The sequence below is a fragment of the Mesoplodon mirus genome (genome assembly GCF_964341445.2).
Source record: "Mesoplodon mirus genome assembly, chromosome: 8".
NCBI classification, from domain to species: domain Eukaryota; kingdom Metazoa; phylum Chordata; class Mammalia; order Artiodactyla; family Ziphiidae; genus Mesoplodon; species Mesoplodon mirus.
Genome location: NC_138984.1, coordinates 95,049,976 through 95,074,380, shown reverse-complemented (window position 1 = coordinate 95,074,380; position 24,405 = coordinate 95,049,976). Strand labels below are relative to the sequence as shown.

Below are 24,405 nucleotides of genomic sequence, written 5' to 3'. Positions count from 1 at the left end.
GACTAAGAGTGTAATGATACAAGCAGGACACAAAGGGGAAGCCAGGAAATCTTAAGGGAGAGCTTCCATGGTCTCGACTCTATTGAAAAAGGACACACGTACACATGGAAACAGTCTCTCATGATTTTGTATTTCTAGTTTTAAATTTATTCTAATAAAGAGCAGGAAAACCCACCTCAAGAGATTCTGACAATATATAGTTGGGCTCATGCATTACAACCTTGATTCACCAAAAAATGGTAAAACCTAGGATAAGTTTGCCCCTGTGAATAAACTCAAAGAATATTGGTATCTGGTTCTTCCCCTTAAAAGAGACAGAAAAATGTAAGTTAAAACTTATAGCTTCTTGCTGTTGTTGTTCTCTATTTGTCCACATACTTTTAGTACAATCTTGAGTAGGTAATCAGGTAATTCCATCTGCTACCTACTCAAGACTGTACTATTTAATTCCTCTTACTCATCTGGTTAATGTGTTATAATTCTAATGAACTATATAGATGGTCAATGAGCAGAATAGTTTATAAGGAAAGAGAGTAGACTATATGTGTATTTATTTAATCTCAAAATAAAATAGAATTTCGGGAGCTAAAGTTAACATATAGATTTGACAGCAACAAAACTTTTTTACAATTTTTTTCCATAGTTGGATGTTTAGCTTCTTACACTAGAGCTGTACTAAATTACCTGATTTTAGGTTTGTTAAAAGCTAGTGTGAACACTAAAATACTGTTATTAACCACTATTACCTTTTTCTTCATTTGTCTCATACCCGTGTCTCTTAAGATGGAGGGGAAAAATGGTATATGATTAACTAGATACATTAATGTGAGTCAAAAAGCAATAGTCTGTTGTTCCAATAACAGACTAAATTATTATAAATTAAGAATGTAATTTGATTGAAAGGTCAAAAATGTTTCAAAATATAGTCAAGAATACTGTATTTGTACCATATATGAGTACCTGACTCATATTACATTGGCAAATACATTCACCCAAGCATTGATTAAGCAAGTCTCCAAGCCCAGAACTTTGATAGGCATCACCATCCCCTTTTGATGTCAAAAGGTAGATTAATCTTTTTCAGTTGCTATGTGATCAAAGATAAAAACAAAAATCCCTAATCCATAAGGTTGTACACCTCCATTATTTATTTATTTATTATTATTATTTTTTTGGCGGTACGCGGGCCTCTCACCACTGTGGCCTCTCCCATTGCAGGGCACAGGCTCCAGACACGCAGGCTCAGCGGCCATGGCTCACGGGCCCAGCTGCTCCGTGGCATGTGGGATCCTCCCGGACCGGGGCACGAACCCACGTCCGCTGCATCGGCAGGCGGACTCCTAACCACTGCGCCACTAAGGAAGTCCTACACCTCCATTTTAAAGCACAGACTACCCAGAAAGTAGGAGAGATGAATTTCTTTCACATTTATTCCCAATATCTTAAATACTCACACACTTATGAGAAAATCATATCCCACTCACTAAGACATTTCCCTACACTCAGAATGGAACTGAAATAACAGCTGACAGCATTTCTTAGATAAACATTTTCAGTGGCATATAATGCATTTGTACTGACAGGTGTAGAAACTGACCTGTAATACATGATGCTAAGTATATTCCCAAGCTTCTAAGAGATACTCCCATGGTTTGCTTATAATGTAAATAAGAAGAAAAATATTTGTTGAACTTCATGCCTTTTTTACACATGTAATGAACTGATTTTTCAAAGATGATGATAAGGCTTAAGTGATATAAGCAAAATACTGTTCCTGAGCCACAATAAATAAAGTCTTAATCTTAACAGTAAGGGATCACAGTTATTAAACAACAAAAACAACTGCCCTCTCAGTTACCTCATGCATCACTGGCTCCTTGGCAGGCCACAGAACCACTCTTTCTCTACCCAGAAATTGCACCCAAAAGGACATGGGCCACCTTCAGCTTCATAACACGTGTGGCCTAGAGAGTGTGATTTGGTTTGGTTTGGGTTTTGCAATTTGGCACTTTGAAGGCTTTTAGATGGAGCCTGGCTTTGCCGCCTCACCCCACTTCTCACTCTTCCTCACTTTTTAACACTGTCAAATCCACTCATTTTTGTTACCTGTCTGACCTCTGTTCTAAGCCCTGAACCATAAGCCAATGTCGATGGGAAACCCCCAAATACAATAGCATCCACTGCAATATCTTCACCTGGAGGGAAAATGCTCCTTCTCTTTTCCCTTACACATGATGAATAACTATCCATTTATTTTATACAACAGCAAGCCAATATTTGAAATGCTAGGGAATACTCAGCACAAACCAGTGTTGGCAGCATTTCAGCCACTCTTGTGACCCTGAGCATCCTGGAAAACTGTCTGCTGCTCTGTACGCTGCTCAGCTTGGTCTCTCAGTCTGCTCTGCAACATTTCCTTGCACCATTGAATGAAAACCTGAGGTCTTTCGTCTTCCCTATCCCCCTATCCTCTCAACCCCCAGACAATGGAATTTTCCATTAGAAAGAGAGAGTGCAGCACTCGGAGGGGGAAAATCAGTTTTTTGTTCTCCTTCTCCTGTCCACTATAATACAAAGCTTTGCTCTTCCTCCCGGGAAAATGCAAGGCTGGCTGGCAGTCAGTTTGACAGAAGGAAAGCAGTGCAGCGGAAAATTGGATAACAGGATAAAAATCTATGGGGCCACAGGAATCCCATCAAAACTGGCTCCTGTCAAAACCCAGACAAGTGACAAGGGCAAATATAGAATGTTATTTATATTTAAGTATTTCTAATGATATCATAATTATACTTCTGCCTCTGCTAGGCAGCCATTTTCCTGTGAGCCACCACTCTGCAAACTAAGTGTTGTATGTTGGAGAAAATCTAAATAACAATCAGACAGCCTCAATCAGACGCCCAGGAAAGTCCTATAAACTCCTCAGATAGCTATGTCTAAAGCTCAGAAAATAAAACTTTATTTTTTTCAAACACATTTTCCTTAGAGTACAATAGTCAAGTTCAGTAAAAACAAATTATTCCCAGCCCTTTGGGCCTGGGAAAACCAAGCTATCTAGCAGGTAGCTAATAGATTAATTTCACGTAAAATTAAGTCTGATATTTTGGAAAATGTCTTATTTTCTTTTTTCATGTGTCATTCTATTGACATATTCTACTGAGTCATTCTATAGGTCAAGTTACTTACTGATGGCCTTAATTTATTAAACGGCACAATAAGTTCAATAAACTGAACTTTTTTTTTTTTTTTTTTTTTGCGGTACGCGGGCCTCTCACTCTTGTGGCCTCTCCCGTTGTGGAGCACAGGCTCCGGATGCGCAGGCTCAGCGGCCATGGCTCACGGGCCCAGCCGCTCCACGGCATGTGGGATCTTCCCGGACCAGGGCACGAACCCGTGTCCCCTGCATCAGCAGGCGGACTCTCAACCAGTGCGCCACCAGGGAAGCCCTAAACTGAAATTTAAATTGCCAAAAGATGTAGATTTCCTTATTTTAAAACTTGGGGAAAAGTTTTTATATATTCTAAATTAATATGCATTATAATTAATTCTATTATTAAAACCTGACATTTTGGAGTACTTCCTTAAGAGAATACACTGTACTTGATTCCAAATAATTTAGCACCATGACACAGAACATTCATAAATATATGCTTTATGTAGAATCCATTTCATATTATACTTCCATAGAACTTTAATTCTAAGACTCCTAAGCACTTATTGATCATCTTTAATGTGTATATACTCTTCCTTTTTTATGGAAGGACAGCCACACACATACACACATCAGACCTGTGCAAGAAAAAGCAGAGTGAAGGACTATCAGCATGCAGACCATTAATTTACATAAAAACAATATATTTATTGCCCATAATATACAAGACAACACACCAAGCGCTGGAAGAAAAAGCAAATATAAAGGCATATTTAGTCACAATAACATGCCATCTAAAACTTAGGTTTGGAGTGCTCCAGAGCCTCAGTTTGGAAAAAATTTCTAGTCTAGACACCTCTGCCATGCTATCCAGGCTCCCAACCATATGAACCCATTTTACTGAACAAATTTTCCCCTGCTGCTGACTTCTCCCATTTTGCTTAAAGGACTCCCTCCCTGACTCTTGCTCATATGTCCTGTTCTCATTCTTGCCTTCTCTTGCCCTTGATCCCTCCCTCTCTCACCCAAAGCCTAACCCTTTAAGGTCTAGCTAAATTATCACTTCACCTCGAAACCTTTTTTGACTAATCCAAATGATGGTTTACCTTGTGTAAAGCAATGTTCTAAGTGTTTAACGTTTATGACCTTACTTGTCACAACTCCACAGGGAGGTAGTACTCCATTTTAGAGAGGCATAAAGCTCAGAGCAGTTAAGTAACTTGCCTCAAGATACACAGAAAAAAAAAGTAGCGGAGTCCAGATTCATACCCCATCTGTCTGACTCAAAGGCCTACTACTCAGAGTAGTTAGGGAACTTCTCTGGTTTTTTGTCCCCTAATACTTTTTTCTCTGAACTCATGTTCTAGGTGTTATCATGTGATTCACCATTTAATAGTTCTCGTGTTCATATGTACTACTCTGGGCTCTGTATTTAGACTGTAAATGAGTAGAAGTTTATTAATCTCCCCCTCCAGCCTAATACCAGGCATTTAACTTGTTGATGGATTGAATCTAGCAAATCTACGGCATTTTAATACATTAGAGAAAAAACTAGGCTTCTCTGACCTTTGCTATTTTACCTCTGGTTTGGGTTACTCATAGTTCTATTAGCCCTGGGGGACTATTCTTCTTCTAGGGCACTCTAAAATGTGAAGTCACAAATTTTAATTTTAACTCAACAGGTCTTTACTGCATGACAATTATGTAACAGCATTTTTCCAGGTACACAGAGGAAAACACTAAAGAGGTTTAAGACAATCTCTGCTCTTTAGAACCTTACTATCTTTTTATTTTTTTTTTATTTTTTATTTTTTATTTTTTTTTCTTTTTGCGGTATGCGGGCCTCTCACTGCTGTGGCCTCTCCCGTTGCGGAGCACAGGCTCCGGATGCGCAGGCCCAGCGGCCATGGCTCACGGGCCCAGCCGCTCCGCGGCATATGGGATCCTCCCAGACCGGGGCACGAACCCGTATCCCCTGCATCGGCAGGCGGACTCTCAACCACTGCGCCACCAGGGAGGCCCGTTACTATCTTTTTAGAGAGAGATTTTATCTATATACATTATATATATAATGTATATTAAATGTTACATGTATTTATATTACATGTATTATAATATGATATATATGTGTTAATACACAAAACATGAGTTTATACATGAAATATGCTTTAGTACAGTGCCTAGTATACAGTAAGAGCTTAATAATGTGTCCATACAATAAGAGCAAATGGAGGATAGTGAGCAAAATTTAATCTGCCGCTATTCATAATAAATGGTTATCAATTATTGCCACAGATATCATTCAACAAATATTTAGTGTGTTTCTATTCTGCGCCTTTCCAGAACTTACAGTCTGGCAAAGTCAATGCTGAGACGGTGTGGAAAACATAACAAATTGAACTTTTTCTTACAGGGCTCTCTCCTGAAAAATGCCTTACCAAGTCCTTAGTATGAGCTCACTTTTTCCAGTGTCATATTTTTTTCTCCTTAAAAGTGGAATGCAGCAAAATAGGATAATGTTTCTGTACATCTAGTTTATATGAAGTCTGCCTATGATTTTATTTTAGTATTAACACAGACATATGCTCTCTCTCGTGATTGTTATTACTTGAATTTGGATACATTAGCCTAGAGTTAGGTAAATTAAATGGAAAAATGTCACTGATAGCTCTAGAATCAAAAACAATATGTGCTTCTTTGATTCTGCGATTTATTTAATGGATTACAATGATGCATCAGCTAAAGGGTGGTAATTTAAATTATAAGCAGAGGGTTCAAAGCCGTGGCTAATTCATTACTGACACATCTCTAGTTGAGGTAGTAATTTAAAGTCATGTATGTCACATTAATTGTAATCTTGTTTCCAAATGACAAGATAAATATCTCAAGGAACATAATATAGTATGGTTATAGGTCAAACCAAATGAATGTCTAAAATAGATTAGCACTAAGTGCATGCAATATGTCACGTTTATCAAATTTAAAAAGGATAAATCGTATTAACATTTAGCAGATTGCTCATTACACATTATCAATGTTTAGCTTTTAGGTGCATTAATACTCTACTCAGTTATAGCATTCTCTGAGATGCTACAAAAATCCCTGACTGAAAATCTAATACTTGAGAAAAAATAGAACAAGCTAATTTGTACCCTTCCCTACCAAGATTTGATTGCTTTGTTTCACATACATGTGAAATAGATATATCTTGGCCCTGAAGTGATTCAAATAAGGGCAATGTTACAATTAGCCAAAAAAAAAAAAAAAGAAAAAAAGAAAATTGCCAAAATGCCATGTCCCTACCAATCTGCATCCATATCTCTGCTTTTAATTTAAGCCTCTCCAGCAGGTGGGACTGGGTCAGAACCCAGAGCAGAAAACCTATTCTGTCTAGAATAGAAAACCAAACTGTCTCCCCAGTATCACACAGCAAAATAAGTGCAGAATAAGGAAGTAGGCTGCTATTGTAATTATAAAATAGACAGTTGGTTTTGAGATTTGGGCTGAGATTTATCTCCTTTGATTTCAGTATGGATTCATCCATTTTCCTACCTACAAGCCCTGAGATTACTGGTGAACTATTTGTCCAACTCTCTTTCTCACCATGCCTACAAGTCACTATATACTGCTATTTTCCGAGCCTAGAATTCCTGCTGTGGAATAGCTTTGCATTACTTGAATATTTTGAAAAGTCATTTAGGGTAGCTTGAGGAACAATGAAGAAAGGAAAGGACAGCAAATCAACTAAACCCAGCCCGCAGAAATATTTTGTCTAGCTACCACAGGTGTTCTTTGCGTTTTGTTTGTTTGGATGTTTGTTTTTCATTGAATTTGAGTGTCTTTAAAGCAAGGCATGCAGCCTCAGAGTTCAACAGTTTGCTGTACTCCCCCTTTCCTTACACAAAGCCCCAGCCTACCTCAGTGTTACCTATATAGGCAGTAGAGTCTATAATAGATAGTCGTTGCACCACTGGAGAGAGGGCATTTGTTTTGCCAAGAGGAGTTTGCACAGAACTAAAATAATCAAGACAGCAGAGGGGATTTTTAGGGACTGTGTAAGGGAAGGGGAAAAAATGACAGTTGAGGCTAACAGCAAGAAGAGAAATTTTGAGAATGAAAACCAAACGATCTACTAGAGATTCATATTAAGGGTCTGCTAGGCTGTGTGTAATGGAAATCCTACCCTCTGTACAGAAGAGTTTTAGTAAAATATTAATTTCTCATGAATGTGTTATAAAATTAGATGTGTTTTGAGGAACCAATCAAGTGCTGAGAGTCTCAGTACAAGGCAAGGGCTGAGGATAGCTTGGACCACATCTGGGTTACAACACAGAAGGGTAAATCCTTGCATCGGGGATGTTTTCTCTATCTAAGTTATTATGTGAGAGTTTCCTGCCATACAGCTAACGAAGTTAACTGAATTTAACTGGTAGATAGGAGATGGGCTCAGCCAATCAGATGCTTCTGCTTCTGAGAGCGTGAAAGAGGACAGACACAGTGACAGAGATTACTTACAGTTAAGTGCATCTCAGGCAAACATTTATTATTCAAATAGTTCAGGAAATTCAGAATGGATGCTTTAGTTAATTTGTTCCACTGGAGGCCAAAATCGTTTTAAAACTTCTTATTAAACCCATTTAGAAGCTATGTCAACAATCTCAATTTAAAAACATGTACAGAATATAAAGTTCTTGAGGAAGTATAACTGTATTTATTAAGATGTAGCATAGTGGATTCATTTAGAATTCAAATCCCAATTTACCACTTACCAGCTGCGTGACCCTGAACAAGTTACTTAACGTCTCTGTGCCTCAGTTTCTTTATCTATAGCCTCAACCACCAAAGGCAAGGTGGGGGTGATTACCATAATGGACAGCAGAGTGAGAGCAGCAATCAGAATAGTCTGACTCACGCAGACCTATGGTGTTGTCTAGTATTAGTCAGCTAGGACTGCCGTAACAAAACCCCGCAGACTGGGTGGCCTACACAACAGAAAGCTATTTTCCCACATCCTGTAGCTTGGAAGTCCACAGTCAAGGTGCTGGCAGGTATGGTTTCTCCTGAGGCCTCTCTCCTTTGCTGGCAGATGACTTTCTCTCTGTGCATTTACATGCCTGCCATCTCTTCCTCTTCTCATAAGGACATCAATCACACTGGATTAGGGTCATGACTTCATTTAACCCTAATTACCTCGTGAAAGGCCCCATTTCCAAATACAGTCACATTGGGGGTTAGGGCTTCAACATACTGATTTTGGAGGAACAAAATTCAGTCCAAAACTGGAACTAACAGTGCCTACCTCATAGGGCTTCTAGGAGGATTAAGTGAGTTAAAATTTGTAAAGTATTTACAACAGTGGCTGGTACAAAGGAGAGCCATGCAAATGTTTATTAAGTGATATGGGAAAAAAATTAAAGACTTGAAATCTGAGTTAATTTCCTCATCTGTAAAATGGTAGGACCTCTCTCTTTTTGGCAGATAGGAATCGGGCGTGTGTATTAGTTACTTATTTCTGTGTAACAAATTACCCTAATGTTTAGCAACTTAAAATGAAAACAAACATTTGCTATCTCATACAGTTTCTGTGGAACAGGGATTCAGGAGCATCTCAGCTGGGTCATTCTGGCTCAGCCTCTCATGAGGTTGTAATGGAGACATTATCTGAAGGATCCACTCCCAAGATGGTTCACTCACATGACTGACAAGTTGGTGCCAGCTGTTGGCAGGAGGCTTCCATTCCTCACCATGTAGACTTCTCCAAAAGGCTGATGAAGTGCCCTCACAACACGGCAGCTGGCTTCCTCAAAAGCAAGTGGTCCAAGGAAGAGCAAGGCAGAAGTGACAATGTCTTCTGTGATCTGGCCTCAGAAGTTACATTCCATCACTTCTGCTATACTCTATTGGTCACAAAGATCAACCCTAATACAATATGAGAGGGGACTACACAGGGCATGAATACCAAGCAGAATCATGAATGAGTCACCTTAGAGAATGGCCACCATACTTGGTCAGTCAGATACTCCTGCCAAGACTTTGAAAAGTGAACGTGAAACAAGGACACAATGACGGTTGAAGATTACTTACAGCTCAGCACAAACACCAAGTGGAGATAGCGTCAGTTACAGCATCCCAAGCATACAACTATCCCGGTGTGTTCTGAGCTGTGTTTTCCATTGTGTTAGATTTTTTTTGGTTCTGTCTCACTCTCTAAACCTATTTCCCAGTCTCCCAATTAATTCTGTGATATGCTCAATGTTTTTTCAATAATTTTTTTAATCTGCTAGCTAGTCAGTTAGCTTCTATTATTTGTAACCAAGAACCTTGACTGATACAATCTAGAAAATGTCCCCTTTGTCCTCTGCTGCTATTCATCTTCCTCTTTCCTCAGACTTCATATCCAAGGTCATATGTTATTTCCTTAAGAAAGCCTTCCCTAGCCCCTCAGACTAGGACAGGCACCTCACTCCATGTTTGAAAAGCACTTTTTATTTCTCATTCTCACCTCTGCTACTAAAAGTTATAATTAACTACTCTTATATAATCAATTTTCTTCCATGAGAATTTTTCTCCATGGGGGCAGAAAACATAACTATCTTGTTCATTGCTATATCCTCAGAATCTCACATAGTAGGTCTCTCAAAAAGGAAGACTAAAAGTCAAACACAAACTTTTTGCTGTCCTTACTGTCTTTATGAGAGAGCTGACATCCTCAATCATCCGTTTTAGTTTGACTTGAGAATGGTGCTGTCATTTATTTTTACATTTTCCAAAGTATTTTTTCTATTAATTTTGAAATGGGTGTTTTCAAAGCTGTTTCATGTTGCCATCCTCCATCACCAAAGATTCCAGTTTAATATATACTTTATTCAGTCAATTCTTTCCCTATGGGGAGGCCAAAATATAAGAAGTTTGCTTCATGAACATGGAATTTGAAAATGGAGTTAATTATTTGATTTGATTGTTCAATGGCATCTGGCTAAGGAAACTTGACTGAGAACTGAGATATTCCTGCCAAGACGTCTGACAGGTCCCTGAGCCAGCGTTCCCTCTGCGGGGAAGTAAAGTGCCAATGCTCAACTCGCTGGCCCTTGTTTTCTCTGTTGACCCCTCTCCTCTTCCAAGTGTTTCATTATTTCTTTAGATATGCTATTCCCATCCAAGTCCCCATTTGACGGTGTGGAACAGTTTATTTTAAAGATCAGGTTTGACCGATCAGGTTTGGAAGACAGAAAGCAGGAGGAGGAAAAGCAAAACTCTTAAGAATGATTCTTTTTTAAAATTAATCCAGTAAAATCAACATGACCTGCATCATCAGCTTGAGGTATAATTAAGATAATAAGTCTTTTTCATATTCAAATCAATCATTCAATCCCCCACAGGACCAATTTAAAAGGAAGTCCAGTGGCTCCCTCTTGAAACCTCTCCCCTTAACCAAGCTGTCAAGAACCACGGACACTTACACAATCCAAAGGGGTCATCTCTGTTCCTCGGTTACTCATCTTTAGCAGAAGAACAGAAGGAGGCAGGGAGGGAGAGACGGAGGGAAAGAAAGAGAAAAACTAGAGGAGGAGGAAGAGAAGGCACTCAAGCTGTCTTGACCAGTTTCAGACTAGCCCCAATATTCAACTCTCATTCCTGTCGTCACTGCCATGCAAATTCACTGCACTTAGCTGATCTGATCCAGTGCATTCATTTGAGCCTTTTTACCCTCCTAATGATGCAACAGAAGCTGCGGAGGTGTACCAAAGTTACAGATCTCCTCTTATCTTTTCAGTCTAAGCCACTGTTCCCACAATATCCCCTTGTGACAGAGAGGTTTTCCAGGCACACAGTGTTATGGAATGAATCTTCATGATTTCCTACAATTCACTTGTCAAATATCTGCCTCCCTTGGGACAAATGTTCCTTTGGGGACACAGGTGAACTTATTTGAAAACATCTCAACCTATCCAATGTTACTTGGGATAAGGTGGTCTCAAACAAAATGGGGACATTCTATTTCCTCCTAGAAGTCCTTGACAATGCAAATTTACTCCACTTTTCCCCAAGCTTACATAGCAAAAGATACATGGAGAAAACGTTTAAGGAGTCACAAAATATTCTTATACATACTTTTCCTGAATCAATGGGTTCTTACTTCTTCCATTTGAATAATAAGTGACCTTAAAGAAATTCTCAGAATTAAGAAAATCTGTTCCAAATTGATCCCTTGTAGTCACCTAGCAGAAAAGTGGCTTGCACTTTCTTTCACCAACCAAGAAACAAAAAACTGTTCTATCCTGCCAGGTAACCCTCATATTTCTATACAAAAAAAAAATAAAATAAAAATATAGCCCATAATCATTAAAGATGTTATAAGAAAACGTGGAACTGACTTGAAAGGTATACTATAGTAGATAAATGGACCATTTAGCACAGAGTTACCCTTGGTAACAGTACCCTAAATTTTGTCCAAGTATTTATCTTTCCTAGATGCAGCCTTTGTGTTTGTAACACATAGTCCCCAGTCCCACGTCCATAGAGGTAGACTTGTACTGCAGGTCTAAACTAATTCTGTTTCCCTGGACACACGGATTGCTTCAGGGATGGGTCCATAGCGCAATATCAACTTAGGAGAGCCAAGTTTGTGCTCTACTCTTGAAGGACAGAAGTTTTCTTTCCTATTACATAAGTAACCACCACTAAAAAGCCTGCCCTAAAATGGAGCCAAGCCAGAGTAAGCAGAACCAATAATAACTCCTAGTCATAACAGATATAGAGTGCTCAATTAATGAAACAATAAGCTTCCTTTTCGGTTATTTCCGTTTGGGATTTCTGTTGCTTTCTATGAAAAGAATCTCATCTGATACACATGAACCAATTAGCATATTAGAAGGTTAAAACAGGAGATGTACTAGGTAGGTAGAAGGGAAAAGAGTGGGAAGTCCACTTTCTTTTTCTCTTTAAATTTGTGCCTCTTGTAGCCACTATAACAACAGGAAGTATAATTTAATTGGAAATAGGCTAACACAGTTCTGAGAATAATCATCTAAGGCTAACTGCCTGGGTAGATTTTTTGGGGTTTTTTTGTTTTTTTGTTTTTTTGCCTGGGTAGTTTTGATGTCAGTTAAATTTGCTCTTCTGTTATGAAGTGTACCTCTCCTGATTAGTACTTGATTAAACAACAACAACAAAAAATAACTTCTTAGAACTGAAATATCAACAGCTTTCTGGATTCCATTTTTTCTTAGCAAGATAATGAGCATAGTACATTGTTTAGATGCTTTTAATTGGATGAATATCAGATATACAGTGTTTTTCTATCATTGATGCCTTGTGTGCTAAGAATTTCATTACATCCTAGTATTACCACATAAAAATTTCCTTGTGTTTGTCACAAACATATTCCTACACATAAAGATTATAGCTACAACTTCACTATCTATACACTGAATTTTTCTTTAAGAGTATCCACTTGACATCATGGAGCACCTAATCCAGTTGAAATATTCTGCTTTTGACCATGATTTGTTCTTTTCAAAATAGACTTTTTTAAAAAAAGAGGATAATTTGAGTAGATTTTTATTTCACCATTAGGTTCTAAGCAGTTACTGATTATCCATTCCATGTAGTTTTGTAAGAAAAGAAAAGGAAACTCAGACATGGCCCTTGCCCTCCAGGAGTTTATAAGCTGCTTCTAGTTACAAAACGAGCAGGGTGAAAAATTTTTAGTACCATTTACACAGTAAAATACACATGAATATAATACACAATCATTAATGATGTGAAAATATTTGGTAAAGGGGCTCTTAGTAAATATCTGTGGTCTCATCAGAAGGAAATAGGTTAGTCAGGAGAGGCTGTTTTAACATTTGCCAATACCTGAAGAGTCACATAATGTCCTGAAATGAATGATTTTTATCATTCATCTATTCAAGAAATGATTACATGCATTCTATGTGTCAGATGCTGTATTAGGTGCTCATCTTGATGCTTCTTGTTTTCCTTAGTCTTTTATCTTGGATGAACACCAGTTGTGCAGAATCATTACCCTTGGTTCATGAACTATCATTGATTTATTCAGGGACCACAGTGGGCTTTCTCCAGTGTGTGGCTATTATAGATACATGTTCATGTTTCCTCATACACATGACTGTATATACATAAGGGAGTGGAACTGAGTCAAATGGTATACAAATGCTCTAATTCACAAAACCAAATTATTCTCCAAAGTAGTGGAACCCATTTATATCCCTACCAGCTACGAATACAAAATCCAGTTGACCTACATCTGCACCAACACTTGGTATTACTAGACTGCTCAATTTTTTCCCGTCTGTTGTGTGTAAAATGGTATCTCATTGTGGTCTTGTGTTCCTAATTAATTTTAGGTTGAGCATCTCTTCACATATTTTGAGGTAATATATACATTCTTTCTTTCTCTATTTTTGACTCTGTTAATATTCTTAACATTATAGGTACAGATATAGACATAGATAATAGAATAGCAAATACAAGATTCTAGCAAGTCAACAAAATATGAAGGATCACTTAAAAGCTCAAAGTCTCTCGTATTCTTTGCTTCTTGGGGATGTGTGAGAGAAAATGTGTATTTTGGCCTAGTAATTAAAGGAAATATTAACTCCCAACTATTGTTCACCTTTCATAACATTAGGCAAGTTTGCATCAGAATTCCTCAATTTCTCAGCCTTTCCCATATGTCATCTCACTCCCGTAGAATTCTAGTCAAATCAAAAGAATAGAATGTGGACAGGAAAGGTTCTTTTTACAAAGAATGGCTCTGAGTGACCCGAGACCAAGACCTTTTCCAACTGTAAACCTCATGGGTCTGGTCATGGTCTGGAGACTACTAAACTGACCAGGAGCACAGAATCCTAAGGTCACCTGGAGCCACCCCTGATGACCACACCTGGATGACCTGTACTGTGAGACCACAGAAAATCATTTCAAACAAAAATCAAACTGGAATATACATTAGATTCAAAGGGGCAAGAGATATTTGGTTTGGGCACATGGCAGAATACCAACTAAAGTGGTACTCTCACTTCTTCTATTCCCAAATGTGAAAGACAGACAGATAATGATCACACAAAAATGTTTGCTTCACTAGGTGCCTGACACTCACTGAAAAGCACAATGAAATACTGGAGACGTTATATAGCTATAAAGACAAAGCAAAAATAATTTAATAAATTAAGATAAATTTTTAAGTTTTTAAAAGGGGGAAAGAAAATTTTACATATTCAAGACATATTCAGAAGTTCTAAACTTTTTAAGATCATGTTTTTTTCCCTCAAATGAAAGCAAGACATTATAAAACTTCAGAATCCAGAGTTTCTAAGCAAACATAAGAGGTGGAGGAAGACTCAACTGTAATGATCTTCATTTGCATTCATACACTGTTCTTTTTTTAAATTATTTTTAAATTTTATTTATTTTTTTTTATTTTTGATTGCATTGGGTCTCCATTGCTGTGCGCGGGCTTTCTCTAGTTGCAGCAAGCGGGGGCTACTCTTCCTTGCAGTGCGCGGGCTTCTCACTGTGGTGGCTTCTCTTGTTGCAGAGCACAGGCTCTAGGCACGCGGGCTCAGTAGTTGTGGCACATGGGCTCAGCAGTTGTGGCTCATGGGCTCTAGAGCACAGGCTCAGTAGTTGTGGCTTGCGGGCTTAGTTGCTCCACGGCATGTGGGATCTTCCCGGACCAGGGCTCGAACCCATGTCCCCTGCATTGGCAGGCGGATTCTTAACCCTGTGCACCAGGGAAGCCCCATATATACCATTCTCTTAATCCGTTCAGGCTGCTATAACAAAATGTGATGGACTGAGTAACTTAAAAACCGCAAAAATTTATTTCTTACAGTTCTGGAGGCTAGGAAGTCCAAGATCAAGGTGCCAAAATGGTTGTGTTTATGGTGAAGGCCTGCTTCCTGGTTCATAGCCTGTATCCTCACATAGTGGAAGAGTTAGGGATCTCTCTGGGGCCACTTTTATAAGTCACTGATCCCATTCATGAGGGCTCCTCCCTCATGGCTTAAGTACCTCTCAAAGGCCCTACCTATTAATACCATCGCATTGGGCATTAGGATTTCAACATAGAAATATAGAGAGGGACACAAATATTCAGTCTATAGCAACTATATGCCTAGTATATTTTCTTCCTCAACGTTCCAGTATATTCAGAATAGGCAGATATTTAAATTTGCATTTTAACCAGTGGACAAATTGAGTCAAAGAGAAATGAGGCAACTTTCTGAAAGCCACAGGGGATTAGCCTCACAAACAGACCTAGAAGTCACATCTCCTAAAATCCTACCAGGGCCTGTAATTGGGCAAAACCACTTTCTGCTCTTCTCATGATAAATAGGTTTTTAAAAAAGTACAATTCCAATATCACATCAATTGAAAGAGTTTTTTTATAAAAGGTATAAATATGCCATGTGATGAGCTATTTTAATTCTGTGTGTATATAAGGAATCTGCGAAAAGCTTATGAAACCAGTTATCAGCCACCCCAACTCTTTTGTGCTTCCTTATAAAAATTCCCAATGTCACAACTGTCACACCTACTTGTTAAATTGGAGAAATTCTTGAACCACAGTAAGCAGATGCTAGAACAGATGGAAAGTTTCTTTTTGGGCTAAGAAAAAGAAATTTCCAATTAAGAAATGCCTGGACACTATTTTATCTCCCTTCTAGTTGACTGAACTATGAGATTTCCTTATGTCACAGTTTAGAATTTTAAAAGTTTCTATTTCCCTCGATATTCTTTATTTCTTCAGGTACCCATAAACATTAGCTTAAAATATACTCATTTTTATGTCCCCTTTATACAATTGCTATGGTGTTTTAAAAAATGGAAAATTAATGATATATTTTCATGTAATGTTTATATTTAACACGTTTATTCTTACCCATCATGTGTTAAGTTTGCCTCTTACATTTTCTTGCCATTCACTTACAACTTTAAATTGTATCTATCATGCGTCAAACACTTATTTCTTCACTATTTTATGCCCTACCTACCCCAAAAGAAGCATTACAGAATGCAAAATAAAATCCCTCCTTTGTGCAGGTATGAAAGCAGATGTCGGCTTTTCTAGCAACTATCGTCTCAGCCCCCCAAGTGCAACCTCCACCCAACAGTTACCTTCCTTAGTATCTTTCTAGGGAAAAGATGAACTGGTTCACTCCTGAACGGTCCACCTAGCAGCTGCTTCTCTGACAGGTACTCTCTCCATGCCCTGATTTCCTTGTGAGCTTTTTCCACACTTCACTGATGCCACCATTCCAAGTTCTTTACTCCCCCAAATTACGACTAGCTCAAGGACACCCAGAACTGCCTTCATAGGTCTGTGGCCATAAAGGGAGATGTGCAGCAGCTCACAGCTGCTTGAGGTACCTGGAGATAAAATATCAGTTCTAGTCTTTAAATGTCCTCAGCCATTTAAGTGCACTTAATTTTTTAGTGCAGTTTTAATTTCACAGCAAAATTGAGCAGAAAGTACAAAGAGTTCCCGTATGCCCCCTGCTCCCACATATGCACAATCTCTCCCACTATCAACATCTGACACCACAGGGGGATACTGTATTTGTTAAAATCGATGAACCTACATGGACACGTCATTATCTACCCAACATCCATAGTTTTCATTAGTGTTCACTCTTGGTGTTGTATATTTTATAAATTTTGACAAATATTTAATGACACGTATCCACCACTGTAGTATCACACAGAATAACTTCACTGCCCTAAAAATCCTCTGTACTCTGCCTGATCATCCTTCCCTCCCCCTAACCCCTGGCAACCACTGATCTCTATCTCCATAGTTTTGCCTTTTCCAGAACGTCATATAGTTGGAATTGTACAGTATGTAGCCTTTTCAGTTTCTTTCACTTAGAAATATTAATTTAAGGTCCCTCCGTGTCTTTCATGACTTGATAGCTCATTTATTTTTAGTTACTGAGTGATATTTCATTGTCTGGAGATACCACAGTTTATCCATTCACCTACTGAAGGACATCTTAGTTGTTTCCAGGTTGGAGGCATTATGAATAAAGACGCTATAAACATCCTTGTACAAGCTTCTATGTAGACATAAGTTTTCCATTCATTAAGGCAAATTCCAAGGAGCACAATTGCTGGCTCATATGGTAAGAGTGTTTAGTTTTGTGAAAAACTGTCAAACCATCTTCCAAAGTGGCTGTACTATTTTGTACCCCACTAGCAATGAATGAGAGTTCCTAATGCTCTATACCCTCCCCAGGATTTGGTGGTGTCAGTGTTTGGCATTTTGGCCATTCTAACAGGTGTGTAGTGGTATCTCATTGTTGTTTAATTTTCAATTTCCTAATGACATATGATATGGAACATCTTTTCATGTGCTTTTTACCATACGTATATCTTCTTTGGTTAAATGTCTATTCAGGTCTCATGCCCATTTTGTGGGAGGGGGCTTATAAACAACAGAAATTTATTTCTCATGGTTCTGGAGACAAGTAGGTCCAAGATGAAGGCACTGGCAGATTCAGTGCCTGGTGAGGGCCTGCTTCCTGGTTCATATATGTCCATCTTCTTGCTGTAACTTCATATGGTGGATGAGCTCTCTTGCCCATTTTTCAATCAGGCTATTTTCCTATTGTTGAGTTTTAAGAGTTCTTTGTATATTTTGGATAATATCCTTTATCAGATAGGTCTTTTGCAAATATTTTCTCCCAGTTTGTGGCTTGTCTCTCTTTCTCCTGACATTGTCCTTCACAGAGCAGATTTTTAGTTTTAATGAAGACTAGTTTATCAATTTTTTTTTTCATGGATGGTTCCTTGGTGTTATATCTAAAGTCACTGCCATACCCAAGGTCATTTAGATTTTTTTTTCCCTATGTTGTTTCCTAGAGTTTTATGGTTTTACATTTTACATTTAGGTCAAAGATCCATTCTGAGTTAGTTTTGGTGAAGTGTGTAAGGAAGGCCTGGGTCTAGATTCACTTTTTTGCTCGTGGATGTCCAACTGTTCTAGCACCCTCAGTCATTTTTTCAATAACTGAATTTTCAGCCTCCTGAGCTCCCAAAATTCCAGTTTATTTTTTATTGTGAAATTATGTTCCTATCCTTCATCTTCTCAGTTTTTCCACAGGGCCTAATTTTTATAACCTAACTCACTGATTAGGGTACATCTAAATAAGCAAGATGCTTCCTTCCTGTATGTCCTCCATTAGAACATGTTAGAAAACATCTGGGTGGGAGGCGGGTGGGTGCTCATTGACTTTGCCATAATTTTATTCCAAATGCAGATAAAACAGACCCAGTATTATCATATAAAAAAGTAATCAATCATTGTGCTGGACATTTTTCTAATTTTTATCTTGTGCTTTTTCTTTCTTATCTTTCTCTTCTTTCTCAATGTTTTGTGAAATAAAACCACAGATAGGCTTGAGATAATGAAATCCTGGTTGAAGTATTAAGAAACAAAATTATTTACTGTGTTATATATATGGTCTCTATATGTTACACTTAAGTACTTGATTGCCAATATTTAATAAACCCTCCAAATTTCAAATGTTCCCTCTCTTCTATCCTCATTCTGGCAATATTTAGCATTCTGTTTTCTAAGATGTATCTTAAATAAGTCAACACATTGTAGAAAACAGTTTAATAAGTGAATAAAGCACTTTCTTTCCATCTGCTTTCCAACTTCAAGGGAGCATTTTAAATAATTATTACATTTCTTACGGTATGTAAGAAAAGACTTAAGGGGCTAACTACTGAGATTTGTTTGCAAGGTATAATAGAAAAGTTTCTTACAAAAACATGTCTTCATGATGAAGACATGAAACGTATGAGGAAAGACAAAGTAGTAAGAGATATTAGTAAATGGCTGCCACAATGTACGCGAACCATCAGAAATGTGAGGAGAGCATTAAAACAAAGTAGTTGTGGGCCTCCCTGGTGGCGCAGTGGTTGAGAGTCCGCCTGCCGATGCAGGGGATACGGGTTCGTGTCCCGGTCTGGGAGGATCCCATATGCCGCGGAGCGGCTGGGCCCGTGAGCCACGGCCGCTGGGCCTGCGCGTCCGGAGCCTGTGCTCCGCAACGGGAGAGGCCACAACAGTGAGAGGCCCGCATACCGCAAAAAGAAAAAAAAAAAAAAAGTAGTTGTGTAATTAGAGAGGTGTGGATCATACAATGATACCCTTTTTCGTAGAATTCCAACTGCATCAGGGCCCATTAATTTTGGGTAAATGAAGTTCTGCTAATGTTCCTTAGAGTCTTTAGCTTTGAGCTGCTATAAAAACATGCTTTAACTGATTCTGGAGATTTAGGAATGTTTCACAGACTCTAACACCTAATGAAATAGGAATAATAATTTATTATTCATTTTTGTTTCAACATCACTTGTACAGGCCTTAGAACTATTGGAAAAGTATTTATAAATATTTATAAAGACATTCCTCATATCCTGGAGTTAATTTGGTGTTTTCTTGCCTTCTATGAAAACAGGTAAACAGAAACATAGAGAAATTAAATGAATTTTTAAAGACAAGCCTAAATATATGAAGGCAATCATTCTAAAATCTTTTCCCTAGAAACTGTCTCCTTTCTACCAATCTTCTTAAAACAAAATAATTTTCCAATAAAAAAAAGGCAAATGTCTAAAAATCAACAAGGGTAACATACAAACATCAACACATTATTTTCCTCTGACAATGTAAGCAATCAATTGCCAAAGCTCTGTAAGACTGGTTCTAAATTAAGATTTAGTCCCAAAATAAAAGAGTAAAAAAGTAAAACTTTAACCTCTTTACAGAATTAGGCTTTATATATTTACCTCTTTTTCCCCTTAAATTCTATTTAATTTTACATATAGTTTGTAGATTTTCTGCTCTTTTCCAATAATGCCCCTCTTTGTTTTCCCAAATAAAGGATGTAATGATCCCACTAATTCTTTCTAAATTAAAGTTTTACAGTAAAACATTACCTCTTTACATTCATTGTTTTTCTTCAGCAAACAAGTTCTAAAGTTAAATACGTCCATTACAAGCCAACAAAATAAGATCACTCTTAAACTTGTGCCCAGGGCTGCATTCGGGGCCTCTTTTGCAAATGTGTGATTATATTTCCATGCAGTTGAAACAATAACAATTTCTCCTCCAAGTCACTTTGCATCCCCACAACCAAGTGTACTTTAGTGTGTAAAAAAACAGAAGTTTACAGAGGTTTGAGGAGACAGTCCTATTCAGAACCTTGGCTGCGTTGATTCAACATGAGCACCTCTTCATTTTTTACCCACTGCAAACAAAGAGCTCCTGGCTTTTTAATAGCAACAATGAGAAACAAAGACTGGTGAGTAGCTTTTCAAGTCATCAGCCCAGCTGAGGAATTGGCCATTGACAGCTGGACTGACGGAATATTATGAGTTGTCAAAGGAAGCCCACAAGAACCATATGGAGTGACATTCCAACACTTTTAATATGCCCATCAGAAACTCCCATAGCTGATGGTGTTCACACAGCTGTAGGTTATTAGGAAGGAGCCTTAAGTGAACGAAGGAGCCCTCTTTAGGGTCATTCACTATCATAATAATGTTAACTAAAACCTGCTGGTGGTGAAGCAACTTAGTGGAGAAGAACAATATATCACTGTTTCCTGACAGCTGCCATAAACTAGGGAGTTCTATCTTTCGTGTGTTGTGAGAAATTAATTTTATGTCTGAGTTTTATAGTGATCTCCTGGGGCTAATAAATGTGGCTTTTTATCTGACTTGTAGTTCCTGAAATTCCAAAATATACCTTCATTAAACAAATAGAATTTCATTTGAATTACATGCAAAAACTTACCAAAAAGTTCAGAAAGAGAATCTCTAAATAATCTCTGGAATACCTCAAGTGAATAATCAAATAAATTTATAACTTACAACCGACATGAAGGTTTTTGAATACCATCCTGAATAGCCAAGGCTCCATGTGAAATGAAGATATAGGGGTAGGTGTTCTTCTCCCCAAATTATTTCTTTACCATTATTGATAACATATTAAAAATATATTACTTATTAATAAAACTCAACCATTAAGTAAAAAGTAGCTTTTAGATAAATTTGAGCTATAATTTTCATTCTACAACAGAGAAGCCAGTTTCTTTTCCCCTTTGAATTTCAAGCATGCCAATATTCAGAAAAACATGATAAAATAAGGATCACATCAGAGTCTAAAAATAATAGGTGACTCCCTCCATTGTTCCTTCCACATTTAGTAATCACCTGTTATATGATTAATAGCTGTGGCTCAGTTTAAGAGCTTCTGTTTCTGGACATGGCTAAGAGAAATTAAGTCAAATGTCAAGCCAAATGTACTGGCTTCTGTATGAAGGCAATAAGGGAATGCCAAAGAATCATTCACAGTTCATTACAAGATAATGATCAAATTTTTCTCATCTGTGTAGATGCTTTATTCAACAAGGTTAATATTGTTGAGCCAATAAAATCACTTCATCAAAAAACACAACCAAGAAACCTATTAAATAAAGAAAATGTTTTCAAGTTTTCAGTTGTAGTGCTTCTGTATAAATGAATAGCACCTGAATCAGGGCCAGCCCTGACAAAGAAGCGTTGCTTTGATGCAGTACCATTCTTTGTCTTTACTGTACACAGCTGTCCCTCCTCATCCACAGACAACAGCATGAGGCATTCATGCAGTCAAGGAGTTGGAAGTTAGGTGCAGGTGGAGCTGCTGACAGCCTGATGAACAAACATCTCAGAAGAACATTCTGCTGCTGCTTTTTGAAGAGTGATTCCCAGAGCACTTTGTTGATTTCCCTCTTTCCCTTGATTTTTAAGTTCTGTTTTCAAATTTCTAGCCTGTTTTGTGTTATTTTATGAGGTGGTCGGTCAGGGGTGGCCACAAGAAGAGACAGAGAGACTCAGAAAGACAAAGTTAATTACACTCACATGTCCTAGAGAGGAGGTGCATGCAGGGCCACATGGAAAAGCACCTGGGTGGTCACAGGCAGAAGACTGGAGTTCAAGGAAAGCTTAGGCCTCCACCTTTATTGGCGTTTCTGTGGGAAAAGCAAGACAGGGCAGGTAAATGGTTAGGATTGGCTACTATCAATAATTCCAAAGGGCCTTGGACTATAGGGATGGTCCTCTAGTTGCCTGGTTCCTGGCCTTGGGATAATTAAAGCAGAGGAATATTGCTCCTGGGGTGTATGGACCAGATAGAGGAGGTGCTGCTTTGACTGGTGAGTTTGCATATCAAAGGCATGCCTGCACTGGGATCTTTGCTATCTCTAGGAATTAGCTAACCCCAGAAAGGGCCAGTTCTCCCAGCCAGAAAGTTTTCTTTTTAAGGTGTCAAAACATCACAATATATAGAAAATTTTAAAGTATATACAACACCTGGGCTTAAAATGGACCCAGTTACGTTAGACAAAGAAAGAGAAACTTTACATTAATTTATTTTTACACAAAAATAGTAGTAAATGATGGTCACTTACACACTATGTTTTTCAGGGCGCTTTAAGAAGACCAATGTTGATTTGTTCCCCATCACAGATTTTTTTTAAAAGCAGCGATATTTATGATGATAAATCAGCAGAAAAGCCAAATAAGGACTTGAAAGTCCTATGGTCTCAGCTTCACTGCTCTCTCACTTTTGAGCTATATTTCAAAAACCCAATTTTTCTTTCCTTCCTCTTATACTGCATGAAGGCTTAGATATGTCATCTTTATTTCTGTCTATAATAAAAGAGATCATAGTGCGAGGACCAATCTTTAAGGTTTAGCACAGAGGCATCTCTGGCTGAGAAGACATGGAGAAGACAGAGCAAGAAATTTTTAAGGCCCACTTTGGCGAGACTCCAGATGCTGAGTCTGGCTCTATGTTGATGCCTCAATGTGTGAATGACTACTCAAAGCTAAAAGGAAAAGGACTAGCTATCAATTTTCACATATTAAAAAATGCAAAGACCCACAAGAAACAGATTATGTTCTTTGTTTCCAAAGGGATAAAAATCCTTGGAAGATGTTGCATCTTGGTTGGCCGGACTCCCTGTCTGGTTACACCTACTGTCCCAAGGTGTTCTGAACAGCAGTCCCTTTTGTTTTCAAAAGTGTTCTGACAGCCTGAGTTCAGATTCTAGCTCCACTATTTTCCAGGACAACTAGGGCAAGTGGCTTGACCTCTGTCACAGTTTTATCATGTGTAAGTGGGAATAGTGGTGCTTATTTCATAGGTGGCTGTGAGAACTATACAGATTAATGCCTGTGAGATGCTTAGAATAGTGCCTGGTACTTAGCAAGTACTCACTAAGAGTTAGCTATGATTTTATGTCCTGGCATTTATGTTATGACTCAAAAGGTATTATGTAGTGATTTCTTACATTTTGGATTCATCATTAGTTATCTGCCTATAAATATATGTCAAATATGTATATGTATAGCTGATTCACTTTGTTATAAAGCAGAAACTAACACACCATTGTAAAGCAATTACACTCTAATAAAGATGTTAAAAAAATATGCCAAATAATTACCAGAAGATATTATGTCTAGAAAGAATACACATTCTCATTGTGTATAAGGTATAATTATTTTGGCCTGAGATAAATAGAAAAGTATCAGTAGAATCTTTAAAATTGGAGTTCTGCATGTAATAAATAAATGTAGAATGCACTATTTATTCAATACTAAGATGCACTGTTTCTTTAAACAGATCTCTATTCAGAAAATCACTTGCAATCAATGTTGTATAAATGCTTTGGTATCCCCCATCCCACAAATAATTTGTTTTTCAAATCATGAGATTTGGAATCATAACAATAATGATATTTAGAAATGTATATATATATATATATATACACAATCATATGCATATGTTAAATACCAGGTTTTAATACATGGGTGCATGTTTGTGTGTAAAATGGCTTAATTCATAAAGAAAAATATCGATACACTTAGCCATATTAAAATAGGACACTTAAAGAAAATGGGAGGACTTCCCTGGTGGTCCAGTGGTTAAGAATCTGCCTTCCAATGCAGGGGACGCAGGTTCGATCCCTGGTTGGGGAGTGAAGATCTCACAAGCCATGGGGCAACTAAGCCCGTGAGCCACAACTACTGAGCCCACACGCCTCAACTAGAGAGGCTGCATGCTGCAAACTACAGAGCCCACGCGCTCTGGAGCCCACACACCACAACTACAGAGCCCACATGCTCTGGGGCCAGCGCACTGCGACTACTGAGCCTGCACGCCACAGCTAGAGAGAAGC

The 24,405-nt window shown here is 38.1% G+C and overlaps 1 long non-coding RNA gene across 1 annotated transcript in view; it reads right to left on the bottom strand.

Annotated features, from left to right (window-relative positions):
• Positions 1-22,154, bottom strand: part of LOC309809764 — a 128,006-nt gene extending 105,852 nt beyond the window's left edge. Inside the window, exon 1 of the long non-coding RNA XR_014294898.1 lies at positions 22,085-22,154. This is a non-coding gene — a long non-coding RNA (uncharacterized lncRNA). The remainder of the gene's footprint in view (positions 1-22,084) is intronic.
• Positions 22,155-24,405: the final 2,251 nt, after the last annotated feature.